The 16,512-nt window shown below is 36.1% G+C and overlaps 1 protein-coding gene across 1 annotated transcript in view; it reads left to right on the top strand.

Moving 5' to 3' along the window:
- The window catches only part of Cdc27 (cell division cycle protein 27), a 113,814-nt gene that overhangs the window by 429 nt on the left and 96,873 nt on the right, over window positions 1-16,512 (top strand). The window lies entirely within an intron of this gene.

Genomic DNA, 16,512 nt, shown 5'->3' on the forward strand with positions numbered 1-16,512 from the left:
GAAGTTTGTTTTTGTTGAAAGCCGAAGACCAAACATAAATAGTTAAGTCCTCTCTTACTCTATTACAAGTATTATAAGATTTAAGGATAAAAAGGAACCTGCTGATTCATCTAGGCTATGCCAACCACGAAATAGTAAACAAACAAACAGATAGAAAGAAAAAGCACTCCAATCCATCGCTTGTCATTTAGATGCTTATGAAGCATTTAGTTAAATTTAATGCACCTACTCTATCTGAAAGCAACCTATTCCAAAGGCCAACCACACGTAAGAAATAAAAAGTAAAATAGTCATAGCTGAAGATGATTCCAACCTACTGGAAACTTATATATGTTTCTATATATCTTACCATAATTAACAATAAGAGATGTTGCATTGACACTGTCAATCTCCTTAACAATCTTAAGCACCTCATTCAGATCACTTCTAAATTGTAATTTTGCTGTGTATGACAACTTTTTCATCCATGTTAGCATCCTAGTAATGCCTTTTTGAACATTTTCCAACAATTGAGTGTTCTTAATGTAAGAAGCCTAAGACAGAACACAATGCTCCAACCAAAATCTAACCAGTGACATACAAGTTGAAATTATAACCTCTTTTCTATATAGATTTTTTTTTGTAAAACAATCTAAAATCTTTTTTGGACTAACATTGCTTGAATGTCTTAAGATGCTGATGAACCAAACCATAAAGATCTTTTTCCTTCCAAACACTGCTAAAGTTATTCCTTTCAAGATTATACTTATAATTTAAAACATGGTAACTCTTATATAATATTCTATAATGAAAAACAGCTAGTCTTTTTTCATCAGAAATTATTTTAAACTCTAGCAAGTCTTTTAATTTTAAAAGATAAATTTGTAAATGTCTCTCAAAGTTGCAGGATATAACTTTAGTTTCCTAGATTTTAGCAGTATCATTCAGAATTGCTTAATTATCCAAAAACTGAGATATTTTATAGCCATAATTCTTTTTTAGATAAGTTTTTGCAACTTCTAATGGTCAAAACAATGAAAGAGCTAAATCTGAAATTTAAGTTATTATCAAAATTAATATGTTACTTTGTTCTTGAATGTGTGTCTTAACTTGTATAATAATTTTTGATGGTGAAAAACCCACTTGAAATAAAAATATGTCTCAGAATGGCTGGTATGAGTATAAACACTTTTACTCATAAGGAGAGAACAGCATTTTGACCTTCCTAGGTCATCTTCAGGTTAATAAAGAGATAGTTTGCAAGTGACTGTTGCTGGACATGTCTGAGGGAGGAGTTGTTTTTTCCTCATCAAGTGTTAATACCCATAACAGCTGTTCTGAGATACATTTTGTGTAAAAATTGTTTGAAATGAAATGTTATACATAATCTAATTTTCTGGGAGTAATGAATATCTTAAACTTCATAGTGTTACTTCATTTTCATCTCATAATCTGAAAAAGTGTGAGTAACCTGTGTAGGACCTTCTAAAACTGCAGGTGCATTTTTCTTGTTTTAATTTAAGTTTTTTTGTTTTAATTTCAATAATTTGATAAAAATATATGAAACAAAGTTGAAACAACCAACTAACTTCAAGTTTACTATCTCATATTCTTAGGTTTCTTCATACATTAATTTATGTTTTAATTCTAATCTTGTTTTGTGAAATTTTTAGTATGTATTTCATCAGAAGTTAAAGCTAGCTGATATAAAGTTTTAAAAATTAAGAATCAAATTATATTGTATACATTTAGTTGAAAAATTACATACAATCTGGTTTTGTCTGTAGTTTTAAGTAAAGTATTTCAAAAGTTCTAAATTTATTTAAAATATCATTAATATATCTTTTCCAAATAAAATTGAACTAATATGACATTTTTGGAAATTGTAATTTCAGAATAAAAATATTGATAAATTGGTTATTTATTTTTGAAATTTTGCAAAGCTACACAAGTGATATCTGTGCTAACCTTTTCTAATTTAGCAATCATCACCACCCACTGCTAACTCTTGGGTTGCTCTTTTACCAACAAATAGTGGGATTGGCCATAACATTATAACACCCTCACGGCTGAAATGGCAAGCATGTTTGGTGTGATGGAGATTCAAACCTGCAACTCTCAGATTATGAGTTGAGAACTTTAACCACCTGGCCATGCCAGGCTTATATCGATAAATGAAACAACATACATAATATCAGATACTTAAATCATTAAATATATATTTATAGATAATACACTATCACAAAGACCATATTAACACATGTAATAGATGAAAATGTATTAATAGAGGTAGGATGAACAAATTTCAACTTTAAAACCCTTGTCATATAAACACAAAAATAAAACAAGGCTATAAACACTTTCCCCATTTATGTGTAATTGATACTTTATTAGGCACACCTATCTGCTACTGGGTAGGACTCCCTTTTGCCTCTAGAACAGTCTGAATTCTTCACAGCATGGATCCAACAAGAAGCGGGAAACATTCCTTAGAGATTTTGATCCATGCTGACTTGATAGCATCACACAGTTCCTGCAGATTTATTGGCCACACATTCATGCTGCAAACCTTCCATTCCACATCATCCCAAAGGAGCTCTATTGGATTGAGATCCAGAAACTGTGAAGGCCATTGGAGTACACTGAAGTCACTGCCATGTTCATAGAACCAACTTCAGATAATGCATGCTTTGTGATATGGCATGCTATCCTGCTAGAAGTAGCCATTGGAAAATGCATAGACTGTGCCCTTAAAGGGATGCACTTGGTCAACAACAATGGTTATGTATGCTGTGGCAACCAAATGATGCTCATTTGACATTAAGGGACTTAATGTGTGTCAAGAAAACATTCCCCACACTGTTACACCACCTCTACCATCCTGTACCATAGACATAAGGCAGGATGGTTCCATGGATTTGTTTACACCAAACTCTGACCCTACCATCTGCATATCACAGCAGAAATCAAGATCTGTCAGACCAGGTGACATTTGTCCAATCTTCAGTCATCCAATTATGATGACCTCATGCCCACTGTAAGATCATCTTCCTATTTTTAGCTGATAGGAGTGGAACCCAGCTTGGTCTTCTGTTCTGTAGCCCATCTGCTTCAAGGTTTGACATGTGCATTCAGAGATGTTCTTCTGCACAACACTGCTGTAAAGAATGGTTGTGAATTTGTTGCCTACCTGTTTGCTTGAATGAGTCTGGCCATTCGCCTCTGACCTCTCTCATTAACAAGGTTTTTTTCAACTGCAGAACTGTTGCTCACTGAGTGTTTTTTGTTTCTTTGTACCATTCTCTGTAAACTAAACACTGTAATGCTTGAAAATCCCAGGAGGTCAGCAGTTTCTGAGATGCTGGAACCACCATGTCTGGCACCTACAATCATTCCATAGTCAGTCACTTAGATTACACATCTTCCCTATTCTAATGTTTTGTCAAACAACAATTGAACTTATTGACCATGTCTGCATGTTTTATATTTTGAGTTGCTGCCACATAATTAGTTTGGCTATTTGCCGTAAAGAGCAAGTGTCTAATTAATTTTGTGTAAGGACTGATTACATAATATAGCCCCTCGGTGTGGATTCCTGTACGTGGTGAGGGGACCTCCCAGGGAAGGTTCTGTTTTTTTCCTCTGGGATCTAAACATTCACCCACATGTTTGCCATGCGTGGTGACCCGTGAAGGGGAGAAGAGGATCCTGGTGGTTGAGGGTCCAACCCTAACACACCACTTTGGCCTTGAATACCTGTAGATGGGTGACCTTTGGGTGGCCCCATCTCAGGTTAATTGGCTGGACAACTTGGGCTGGAGTCAACCAAGTACCAGTGTTGGAAGTTTTCAACGGGTGTTGTGGACATTGTGTCCGATGCTGGTGTTTGGGTATAGTGCTCACAAAACCCTGGCATTGCTGCAATGTCCTTGCATGACATCGTAATGCGTCCTTTCGTAGGGCTCCATGGTGGGTGGGGTCAGTGGGTACCAAAATTTTCCTTATTTCCTATGGATCCTTCTATGAAAAATTTAAATACAATAGTGAAAAATACAGTCAATAGGTAAATGACCATGTCTTGAAGACTCTGAGCAGCAATCTTCAACATCTGTAACACATGTACCTCATTTTCTTATATTACATTCTCTTTCAGAAAAAACCTTTAGGGCAAATGTCCCTCTTTTTTTATTCAGAAGGGACTAGAGTGACTTGCTGGCTCTCCAAAGTCAGTAAAGAAGCTTCGATCTGGAGACATATTGGTTGAAACATCCACACCCCAACACAGTGAACTCCTCTTGAATTCATCACGAGGAGTTATTGTTGAGAGGGATTTGAAGAACATCCCCAAGTCAGAGATTCTCGCTGGTTTTCCACTCAAGGAATTTCTGCAGTGAGGCACATCTACACTCGCAAAGATGGAGTTACACTGCTGACAGATATCCTCATTTTGACATTTACATCACCACTTGCACTTATTACCATCTGCGGGTTATCTAAATTTCAGGGTATGGCTTTATATTCCAAACCCTTTCCGATGTTTCCAATGTCAGGGGTTTGGTTACTCAAAGACGTTATGTCGTGGTTCCCTGAGATGTGCTCGTTGTGCTGGCAAGAACCATGATGCCTATGGGTGTGACACGGACCCACATTGTTTCTGCAGTGAGGCACATCTACACTCACAAAGATGGAGTTACACTGCCGACAGATATCCTCATTTTGACATTTACATCACCACTTGCACTTATTACCATCTGCGGGTTATCTAAATTTCAGGGTATGGCTTTATATTCCAAACCCTTTCCGATGTTTCCAATGTCAGGGGTTTGGTTACTCAAAGACGTTATGTCGTGGTTCCCTGAGATGTGCTCGTTGTGCTGGCAAGAACCATGATGCCTATGGGTGTGACATGGACCCACATTGTGTCAACTGCAATGGTTCTCACCCTTCCTACTTTTGTTCTTGCCCAAAATGGTTGGAGGAAAAAGAGGTGCAGCGTTTGAAAACAAACCATAACATTAGTTATCCTGAGGCTCGGAAATTGCTGTTTGTCACTTCATCTTGTACATATGCTGTTGTGTTTCCTTCCACAACTACAGTGGGAGTGCAGACAGATCTCTCTGTGCCTTCAAGAGAATTGTTTTCAAAACAAATGAAAAGCCTTTTGACCTCCATGGTTAAAAAGGTTGATGAATCAACTTCTACACCCATCTCTATTCCTCCAATACATCCCAACAAACCCCAAGATGCACATGCTTTGGTTTCAAACACAGGCATTTCTTCTGATACATCTTTTTGTCCCACCCCAAGATGCAAAACAATCATTCGATCTCGTTCTGAGTCACTGGAATCCCCTTCCAACAACAAAGACCTGCCCAATCAACCCAGGGCAGAATCCATGGAGGTCAGTAGACCTCCTCCAAATAAGGACAGTAAGGAAAAAAGATGTGGTCATAAACAGAAGGGTTCTCCAGCGACTTTGCCTACTCTTATTTAAAATGGCCACCTTGATAAAATGGAACTGTTGAGGTTTACGTTCTAATCTAGATGACATCAAAACACTGATTGCTTTCTACCATCCTGCATGACTTTTATTACAAGAAACATTTCTGAAACCTGCCGATACAGTCACCTTTTGGCAGTTTTCTCTGTACAGAAATGACAGGCTGTGTAATGGAAAAGTACATGGAGTGGTGGCACTGTTGGTTGATCAGCATGTGCCCACCCTGTCTTTGTCAGTCACTATTTGTTCTCTCTATCTGTCCCCTGGAGAGACATATGATCAATCAGACATTGATGCTCTCATTGACCAGTTGCTGTCTCCCTTGCTAATCCTGGGGGACATTAATGGACATCATCCCTTCTGGGGAAGCGCTGTTATTGATAGGAAGGGTCGCTCTGTAGAGTGTATGCTCTCTAATCACAACTTTTCTCTTTTCAATACTGGTTCTTCCACTTATTTTCATGCACCTAGTCAGTCCTTTACTGCTATTGATCTCTTGATTTGCTCCCCTTCATTATTCTTCCATTTTTCATGGAGGGTTGACAGTAATCCACTAGGCAGTGATCATTTTCCTATACTTTTGAGAGAGACTGGCCATGGTTGATGCCACTCTACCCGCATGCCCTGGTGGAAGCTGGATCAGGCAGACTGGTCCTCTTTCACTGCTCTCGCAGAATTTGATCCTGCCATCGTCAGCCAGCCATCAATAGGTGACTGTGTGGCAGCGATAACTGGCTGTATTATACAAGCAGCTGCTCATTGTATTTCTAAAACCTTGACACGTTTTCCACGATATTCTCGTCCGTGGTGGAATCCTGACTGCCACATGGATGGAAGGCTCAAAAACGGGCCTGTGATACTTTCCGTAGATATTCCAAACTTTCAAACCTCATCGCTTTCCACGGGCCCGTCTACATGCTAGGTGGGTAAGACATCAAAGCCAGAAGGAATCTTGGATTAAGTTTACAACTAGCATATCTTCTATCACCAGTTCCAAGGTCATATGGGACAGGGTTCGAAAGGTCAGTGGGCATGACAATTCTGTCCCCCTCTCGATCTTACTCTCTGATGGCCAAGAGGTAGATGATGTCCAGAGCATTGCCGATACTCTAGGTGAAAGCTTTTGCTAGGTATCTAGCACTTCTGCTTGTTCCTCCACCTTCTTGGCCATAAAGACTCTTTCCTTTCGAACTGACTGTCTCTTTAACTATAATTGTCCCTTTACACTGGTGGAACTGAAAATGGCCCTTCATCGGTCTGGCAGTACATCTGTTGGACCTGATGATGTAAACTATGACATGCTGCACTATCTCTCTCCTGCTTCTCTTGATATTCTAATTGTTTTTAACAGGATCTGGCAGGAGAATGTTTTTCCTAATGCCTGGTGCCAGGCTATTATCTTACCTTTCTCTAAGCCTGGGAAAGATCCAAGGTTCCTTCAAACCATCGTCCAGTTGCTTTGATGAGCTGTCTCTGTAAAATCTTAGAGAGAATGGTTAATGCTCGTCTTGTTTGATTCCTCAAATCAAACAAGCTCCTCTCACCCACCTAGTGTGGGTTGCGACAACAGCACTCCACCACGGACCACCTAATTCGACTTGAAACATCAGTCAGAGAAGCCTTTGTGAAACAACATCTTGTATCAATATTCTTTGACATTGAGAAGGCTTATGACACAACTTGGAGGTATGGCATTTTGTGAGACCTCCATATATATGGCCATTTACCCATGTTTATTAGAAGTTTTAATGGACAGAAGATTCCAAGTTCGTGTGGGTTTGACACTTTCCTATTCTTTTCTACAGGAACTTGGAGTCCCTCAGGGCTGTGGTTTGAGTGTCACACTTTTCAATATAAAGATTAATGCCATCACTGAACAACTCCCTCTCACTGTTGTAAACAGGCTCTATGTCACCGACTTCCACATCTCGTGTCAGTCATCAAAAATGAGGTATATTGAGCGGCAACTACAAACTGCTCTCAATCATGTACTGAAGTGGACCATGGGGAACGGCTTTAATTTCTCTCTCTCTAAAACCGTTTGCATGCATTTTTGCCACCAATGGGGTATTCACCCTAATCCTGAACTTTGTATTGGTGAAGTTTTGCTGCCAGTGGTCCTTGAGACCAAGTTCTTGGGGCTTATCTTTGACCGTAAGCTGACCTTTATACCACACTTAAAGCAGCTACGGGTCAAATGCACGAGAGCATTGAACATCCTCTGTGTTCTCTCTACCACCACTTGGGGAGCAGATCGATGTTCTATGTTAAAGATATATCGTGCTCTTATTCGATCAAAACTTAACTATGGATCAATGGCCTATGGCTCTTCCAGACCCTCGACCTTAAAGATGCTGAACTCCATTCATCATCAAGGACTTCAACTCTGCACTGGGGCTTTCTGCACCTCCCCAGTTCAAAGCTCATATGTAGAATCTCATGAACCTTCTCTGCACCTTTGCCGTTTGCAACTGTCTTTACTATATTCTTTGAAACTTCATTTCTTACCAAAGCATCCCACCTGGCATGTGTTTACCTTTCTCAGTGGGCCACACTTTTTCAGAACAGATGATCTGCCATTGCTTCTTTTGGCCTTCTCATCCAGGTGCAATTGAATGAATTGGGTCTGTCCTTGGTTAACATTGCAGAATCCACTGGTCAGCCCATCCCACCATGGCTTATTACAGTCCCCAAATGTGATCTTTCTTTAAGTCATCTGAGAAAGGCAGATACTCCCGATTGGAAGTACCGTCTTTTATTTAATGAACATCTTTCGAACAATCTTTCCATTCCAATTTATATGGATGGTTCCAAATCAGGTAACTCTGTGGGCTCTACCATGGTGTGTTGTGGCTCAGTGGTTGCATGCAGAATCCCCTCTACAGCTTTTGTGTTCACTGGTGAACTGTATGCCATATCTCTTGCCCTGGATCATATTGAAGCTAAGCAGTACTCCAACTGCACTATTTATAATGACTTGCTTAGTTCTCTACTGGCCCTGGAATCACTTGACGTTGGCTTATACCCTATTCTCACTGATATTCAAAACCGACTGGTCCATTTCTCATTGACATCTACCATTTTTTCTGGATACCAGGCCACATTGGTATTCACGGGAATGAGCTTGCAGACATGGCAGACGGTGGTTCTTGTACTTCTTCCTGTTAGTCTTCCTGGTGGGTTATGATCATTACCATTATGCTAGAGAAAGTCCTTTACAACTTCTCTTACTCTTCTTTCTCTTTTAACATTGTAGACTAGGTGTCAACATTGGTTTTATGCTTTTCCTGTTTTTCAATGCTGTGTTGTTTTACCCTCATTTCCTTTCATGTATTTTACTACATTTAATTTATTTTTACATTTTTACTGGACGTTTGGCCCAGATAACCTAGCTGCTTTGTGCCATTAAACACTAAATCAACCAACCAACATTATATAGTGTCACAATTAAACAGTTTAAATTATGATGAAATCAATTTATGTCACAAATATAGTCAACTGGTGTTTCTGATTATTGCTGTTTTTTTATTGTTCCAGTTATCAAGGATAGCTAAGCAATTTAATTTATTAACAAGTTAGTTACTTATGATAAGCAATTGCATATTAAAATTATGATTCATGAGTTAATGTCACAAAAATAATCAACTGATCAAAATTAATGTTTCAGACTACTACTTTTTTCAATTACTTCAATATTTTATTACTCAGAATTACAATTAAATTAATTGTCGTGAAAATAACCAATTTGTAGAAATTAGGGTTTTTGATTGTTTATTGTGTCAGATTTTTCCAAATATCAAGTATTTGAAATACTGCTATTATGTTTGTTTGTTGTTATGCACATAGCTACATATGGGAACTTCCTCCCAGTAGTTCAGTCTGAAGGCTTATAATGTTAAAAATAAGGTTTTTAGAAACATTGTGGGCACAGAACAGATAGTCCATTTTGTAACTTTGTGCATAATTACAAATAAACATAATGTGTGTGTGAATGCTTTGTGATTTGAAGGTCTTAGGTTTAATTCCCATAACCACTAAATTCCTTGCTAAGTCTTTTATTGCAAAGCTATGTATCTGCTAATGTTTCTAGTTTTGAATTATTGATTATAGGGAAGACAACTAGCTGGTAGTATTCACTGCCAATTCTTTGTACTAAATAAGGTGTAAATTTACTGTGTTGTGTTTCTGATTTATAATTGTATAACTATTCATTAATGTTTTATATATGGGAGAAGATCTAGGGAAGGGGTCCCAGAAGGTTTAGATTCTGTTCCACTTTTGTTCCAGAAATTAACTTTATTGTTGTATAAACAAGCATGAATCTAGTGAAAAGGGGTCCAAGGGTGAATTTCTATATAAAAAAAAATTCTTTTTTCAGAATTTATAAGTATATTATTTAATGTTGTGTAATTTGACATAAAATTAGGGGTTCTGAAACTATTATTTTTCTTTTATACTGTATATTTTTTAAAGAATCAGTTTTTCATTGTTTAAAAGTTAATAGTCACAAGAACATTTTTGTTGATATTGAAAATAAGCAAAAATGAAAGTTCTATGACTGTATGAGTGATGACTTAAAATTGAAAACAATTGTTTCAATAATATTTTCTAAATATTATCAATGCTGTTTGATAAGAGAATTTGAAGTGTTTGTCTTTAACAATTTCTATTTATTTGTTAATCCCATAACTCAGATATATTACTTTTGAAATTGTTAGATTATTACCCAGCTAGGTTACTCATAATGGTTCTGTAAGCATTTCAGTTGACTACTGCTAAAGCTACTTGTAGTGAGTAGTTATGAGTGAAAAAAACAAAAGCTTTGAGATTTATATATTTTTATTCATGAACATCAATATTGTTGTCAGAAGTTATGTATGGATTTTTGTGTTGTGAAAAACTATTTTTCTTGCAACAATGAAAGAAGTATTATCCAGCTAAATTACATGTTATAGGCCTACAGCTGAAACTAGTCATTTTTAAACATATTTTATTACTGATGTTTTGGAGTTATAAAGCTTATTAGCTTTATATAAAAAAATTATAGTTTTAAAGCATCACAAAGTTGTAATATGACTTCTCTGAATAAATCTACGAAAAAGTAAAAACCACAATATTTTCAGTTTTTTACAAATTCTGTACAACTTGGCATATATGGTACTTTCACATACAACAGTCTCAGACAAAAAATATCTTTTTTCTAAATGATTGTACCTGAAGACAGGACTTCCTTTTCACATATTTTGCCACAAATGTTTAAGTAATTTTAACTCAATTTTAAGCACTAATAACACAAAAGTATATTAAAATTGATATTTTGTCATATTCTGCCATTCATTATTTCGTGTAATTCATGAAGAAAATAAATATTGTCACTTCTGCACAGCTGCATAATAACATGAAAATTAAATGTGCACTACAGATGCATAAAGGTACCAATACTGAAAAGAAATATTTAACTGTTTCCATGAATTCTATTAGTAAGAAATTAGATGTTACCACCCTCATGTCTTTTAATGTGTCATCCTGTATCACTGTGTCAAGTTGCACTGATCTTTTTATTTTGAAAAGTTTCCTTTAGGTTTTGTTCAGACTTTGATTCAAACCATTATATAGTGCCACATTAAAAAGCAGCAATATATTTCAAATGTGATTATATAGAGTAGAAATTAACTATTGTGTATTAACAGGATAAATATATAGGTTTAAGAGGTTTTTTTTTAACATGTTCTGAAATAATTTCTTTCATTGTGAATTTCGAAAGTGTTTGTAGCAATAAAGTTTGTTTGTGATATGTCTTGAGAGAATAATCAATTAGTTGAATATACTCTGTTAACCCTTTCCAGATAGTTCACAAGTCAAAGGCCATGTCATCATGTTTGTTGACTCACATTCAAAATTTTATTGAACTGTTCATGAATTTATGTCAATACGTTTGGTACTAAACTGTGTATTATAATTCAGATTTTAGTTTTATACATTGCTCAATTTCTTGATTTAAAAGTAAATATTAAGAAACACCTCTAAACATTGATTTTTGTGTGCCTTGGAATTAAATTGTAGGTTATGATTCATACTTGTATATTACATATGAGTTGATTTAAAAGTAAATATTAAAAGAACATATCTAAATGTAGGTTTTAATGAATCACATGGTATGTTGATTGCAGCACTGGTTTAGATTAGCTTTTTGTGAAGTGAGAATATTAAGTATGTATTTTCATATGAATTAGGAACTCAAATTACCAGTACTAACAAACTAGAATATAAAATAATAACCTCATATCTTTTCATTTTGCTGAAATATCACCCACATAACCTCACTCACCTCTCTCCATTTATGAAATAGTCCTTTATATATATTTACTTCAATATAAGATATGTGATTAACAAATCAGAAGCTTATAATATCCCCCTGCTGGTTTTCTCAGCCATTTTAATGTGTTAGGAGATTACCTCATTCTTTGAAAAAAAGTTTTCAAACAGGTTGGTTGTGTCTTTAATCTGCTTGAAATTTCATATTTTTTTGAGACTGAAATGCAGTTTAATCACTAAGGTTGATAAATTATAGTGGAATTTCATGGTATTGATACAGTAATTTAGGGTTTTTTTCAGTCATTCAACTGTATATATATATAAAATCTAAAACAAATTTTGTTTCATATCCTGCACATGCAAAATTGTGAAAGGCCCAGCAACAATGTCAAGCAATAACAAAAAACAAAGGGTGCAGCTAGAAGAAATAATTGTGTTTTATTTCTTCATTTACTGTTCTATATTTTAAGGAAAGTGTGATACATTTAAAACATTTAATACAAAACATGTTTTACATCTTCACTTTAAATAAAAGAACCTGTCAATAAACTTAAATTTCCTTTTTCTCCTGTAGCCAGATCTTCAATAGATTTTGGTGCCATCTGTAATGACACTAATATTTTTCCTTCTTTATTATCTTTCCATTATACTGTATTGTTAAACATTATAACTTGCTTTTGAAATATGGGATCACTGAACACTTTAAAGTGTTGGGGACAAAGTATAAATAAATAGAACAGGATACTTAACATACTCTATGAAAACTCAGAATTATGCATAATTATTTTACTTGTCAATTTTGTTTTATTATTGGTGTAGGCTGTTAATTAAAATATATTTAATTTTTGAATGAAGTTGTTTGTATTCATAAAGTTGTATACAATTTGGTTAGACTAATGGGCTTATTGTTTGGGATTCTGACCTTGGGAAATGAAATCTCAGTGGAGTGAATATTCTTTTATTGTTTCTCTTGTTCTTATGTTCAATTTAATTACTGTTATAGCCGTAAACAAGCACTTGTGATTTTTTTTAATATACTGATTATTACATCAATGATTTTAATAATCAGTTAATCCAAATTCCAATATCAGTTGTCAGTAAAATAATAAATTAATCAAAATTAGTATTTCTGATTATTCAAACAATTGATTAATTGAAATTATGGTTGAATTGAGTGTGGTAAAAGTAATCAATTATTTGAAATTAGGGTTGCTGTTTATTAGTGCATTTGATTATTCCAGCTATGCAAGTGTTAAAATATTGCCACCAAACATCCTTGCCTTATCTTTGTTATGGCAAAACTACTAAAGCTATATAGAAGAGTTTTTGTGTTTTAAATATAAAAAAGAGCACTTTGTTTATGTTCAAATATTTGTTGCTATGTGCAATACTCATACGGTAAGTTTACATTGCAAAAACCATCATGTTTGAGACCAGTTAAAATAATTGCAGCTTGTTTGAGCAAAACACTTCTGTATTTAACATTTGTCATTTCAAGCAGATTAACAGTCATAGCCTTTTTAACAAAATTGTTATTAAACATACATACATAAGTACAAGGATAAATAAACAGCAAAACAGAAAAGAGCAATAATGACAGTTTGATTAAAAAATATATATCATGTATCTGATATTAGATCTTATCTTCCTCTCACACGTAGCTATTCTTGTTCAGCACTGCCCTTTATATGCGAAATGTTTTTCATGTCACAGGCCTCGAAACTCCCACCTACTCTATGATCCATGTGGTTCATAGCATCTTCACATGTAAATTCTCATATGACAACACTAGCAATAGGAGTGCAACAGAGCCTCCTGACATGTGACTCCTTATATTTCATTTTATCATTTGTAGTTAAGCAGTTATTAAGTGCAGACATGTTTAACATTGTATTATTTTTCATGTGATATTTTCTGCAACTTTTCAAAGTAGTAGTTTGTGGATTTTGTTGAATTTCAACAGTTTATTCATTGTAGCTTTTTTACCAAACCTATTGAATTTCATTTTGGCTTTTTGAAATTTGTGTCACAACTTCCACATACTCTTACTAATGCCTAGCAAGTTTAAGTGTTTACTCTTTTTATGTTTATTTTATCAATTTACTTGTGACTTGGTAACTTGGGTTTTTCTGTTTATTACTTTCCTTCTCAGGGAATGTCCATTTTGGGTCTAGGTTCCCTCTCTGTGGTGCATGTTACTTGTTCAGATATGCTACATAACCAAACAAAATCTGCATTTTATGGCCAACTATAAGACACTGTTATACATTGTCTTCCTCCCCAGTGACTCAGTCACTTCAACCCTCTGCAGTGGGTCCCAGAGATTAATGTGCTGTCCTGAAGCTGTGGTTACATGGGACATGCTTCTGGTGATACATGTGCTCCAGCCTCTGTACAATATTTCCAGGGTTGATGTTTTGCAAATTACTCCTGGCTACTCCTTGCACTATATCTCAGTGAGTTTGGGTTTAGTTGATGGACATTGTGTACAATAGTTGAGATGGGATGTTCCACAAGTTCATGTTATCTTGTAATATATTTGCTTTATAAGTTTGTCTGTTTTGGACCATACTAACTGATGGACTTTTTGAGTAAAACAGAAGTGGATAGCTGTGCATGCTTTTTCTTTCTTAGGTTGAATAAATCATGTGCTGTTTACTTTTCATAATAAGGATTTGATAGTCACCTATTGCATTGTTTCCAGTGTCAACATTTCTCCACTTTTCACAGTGTTTCTTTCCCATGTCGTTCCAGTGAAGTATGAAAGTTCTTAGCACTTACCATTTTCTAGCCAATGGAGTTGTGAACCATGGAGACATCCTCCTGAATGTGACCACCTTCATTGAGTAGAGATTAGAGTGGTGCTGTTCAGCAGGTGTAGAGGATGTTGAACCTCTAATCATTAGCTCCGTCTTTATGAGGTGAGTCCCAGAGGATAATGTTGCAACCATATTCTGTGCAGTTCTATTCAGAGGGCAAGGTTGCATCTATTTTTTAGAGGTGTTTAGAGGTTATTGTGGTGCTATAGCTTTTGTGCAGTCCTATATGGAAGATGATATTGCACAAGGAAAATTTTGTCCCTTTAGTGCAGTGGTGTACAAAGTCCGGCCCATGATGAGTCGCTGAGTGGCCCGCGATGTCCAATGGGAAAGTCAAACATAGAGAGTTTGCGTGCTTAGAGTTCGTGCCTGTGCGAAGATTGAGAGCTATAGAAGAATATGCATTAGATTAGATACTGGATGGTTCCATATTTGTGTCGAGCAATAAAGAAAATTTAATAAGCAAATCTCGTTAATGCATAGGCATTTAATCATTGGTGCAATGACATAATATTTCCGCAATTACAAAATCTCACGCATTCCAATTGTTCTTCAAGATTTTCTTACGAGCCCTATTTTGATATTATTTTGTAACAAAAATGGCAGCTAATCGTAAAAGAAAAGTTGACGATGAAAATCGGCAGTTTCATGATTGGACTGCGCAATACTGTTTTGTTCAACAACAGAAGAACTTGATTTGTCTGCTGTGTCATTTGACAGTAGCAGTGGTGAAGGTATTCAATGTAAAGCGTCATTATGAGTTGAAACATAAAGATTTCCACAACGTTATCGGTGATGAACGAACAGCTTGAATTGAATCTCTGAGGCGGTCGCTGAATCACCAGCAGAACGTTTTCCCAAAGCAGTCAGCAGATTTAGGTGCAGCATGTGAGGTCAGTTACAATATTTCATTGATGATAGTGAAATCTGGCCAACTGTTCACTGATGGTGATTTTGTCAAGCAATGTATGATTACTGCATTGAAATAGTTGTGTCCATAAGCAGTTCGCAAGCTACAGATGGTGGCTTTGAATCATATGATAGTTCAATGAAGAATTTCACACCTCTCAGCAGACGTGACAAGGCAGCTTACAAATAAAGCAGCCAACTTTGGCAGCAGATGAGTTGACTGACATCAGTTCAACAGTACAGCTGCTAGTTTTTGTTTGTGGTGTGTTGTCATTGTTTGATATCACAGAGGAACTTATTGGCATGGGTTCCACGAAGGGTCAGACAACTGGGTCTGCTCTGTTTGAGGAAACAGTATGACTGTGTAGTAGTGTTTCATTGGATTTCACGAAACTGGTAAGTGTGACAACTGATGGAGCACCAGTCATGACCAGAGAAAGTAGCGGGCTGGTAGCACTGTTGATGAAGCATCGAGGAAAGCAGAACAGACAGTTGGTGAAGTTGCACTGTATTATTCACCAACAGAACCTGTGCAGTAAAGAACTTGGTTTTCAGGCACTGATGGTATTAGTGACAAAAACCGTTAATTTCATCAAATCATGAGGGCTCAATCACTGTTAGTTTTGAAGTCTTTTTGAAGAAATTTATTCAGACTACGATGACCTTGTGTATCACTGTGAAGTATGCTGACTGAGTCGAGGGAAGATGCTCAGAAGATTCTGGGAGTTGATTGATGAGGTGATAGAATTCCTCAGAAGCAAGAACAGAGACACAAAAGTGATTTCCATGACTGATCCAGCATGGCAAGCTGATTTGACCTTTCTGGTCGACATCACACAACACTTGAAAGATCTAAATATGAAGTTGCAAGGCAAAAATCAGCTTGTCTGTCACCTTGCAGATCACATCTCAGCTTTCAGGACAATGTGTGTGTTTTCTTATAGCAAAGCCACATTGGGCTATCTGCTGAGCCCACCGAGTGGAATCGAA

This window comes from Tachypleus tridentatus, chromosome 9, assembly GCF_004210375.1.
Source record: "Tachypleus tridentatus isolate NWPU-2018 chromosome 9, ASM421037v1, whole genome shotgun sequence".
In the NCBI taxonomy this organism is placed as follows: domain Eukaryota; kingdom Metazoa; phylum Arthropoda; class Merostomata; order Xiphosura; family Limulidae; genus Tachypleus; species Tachypleus tridentatus.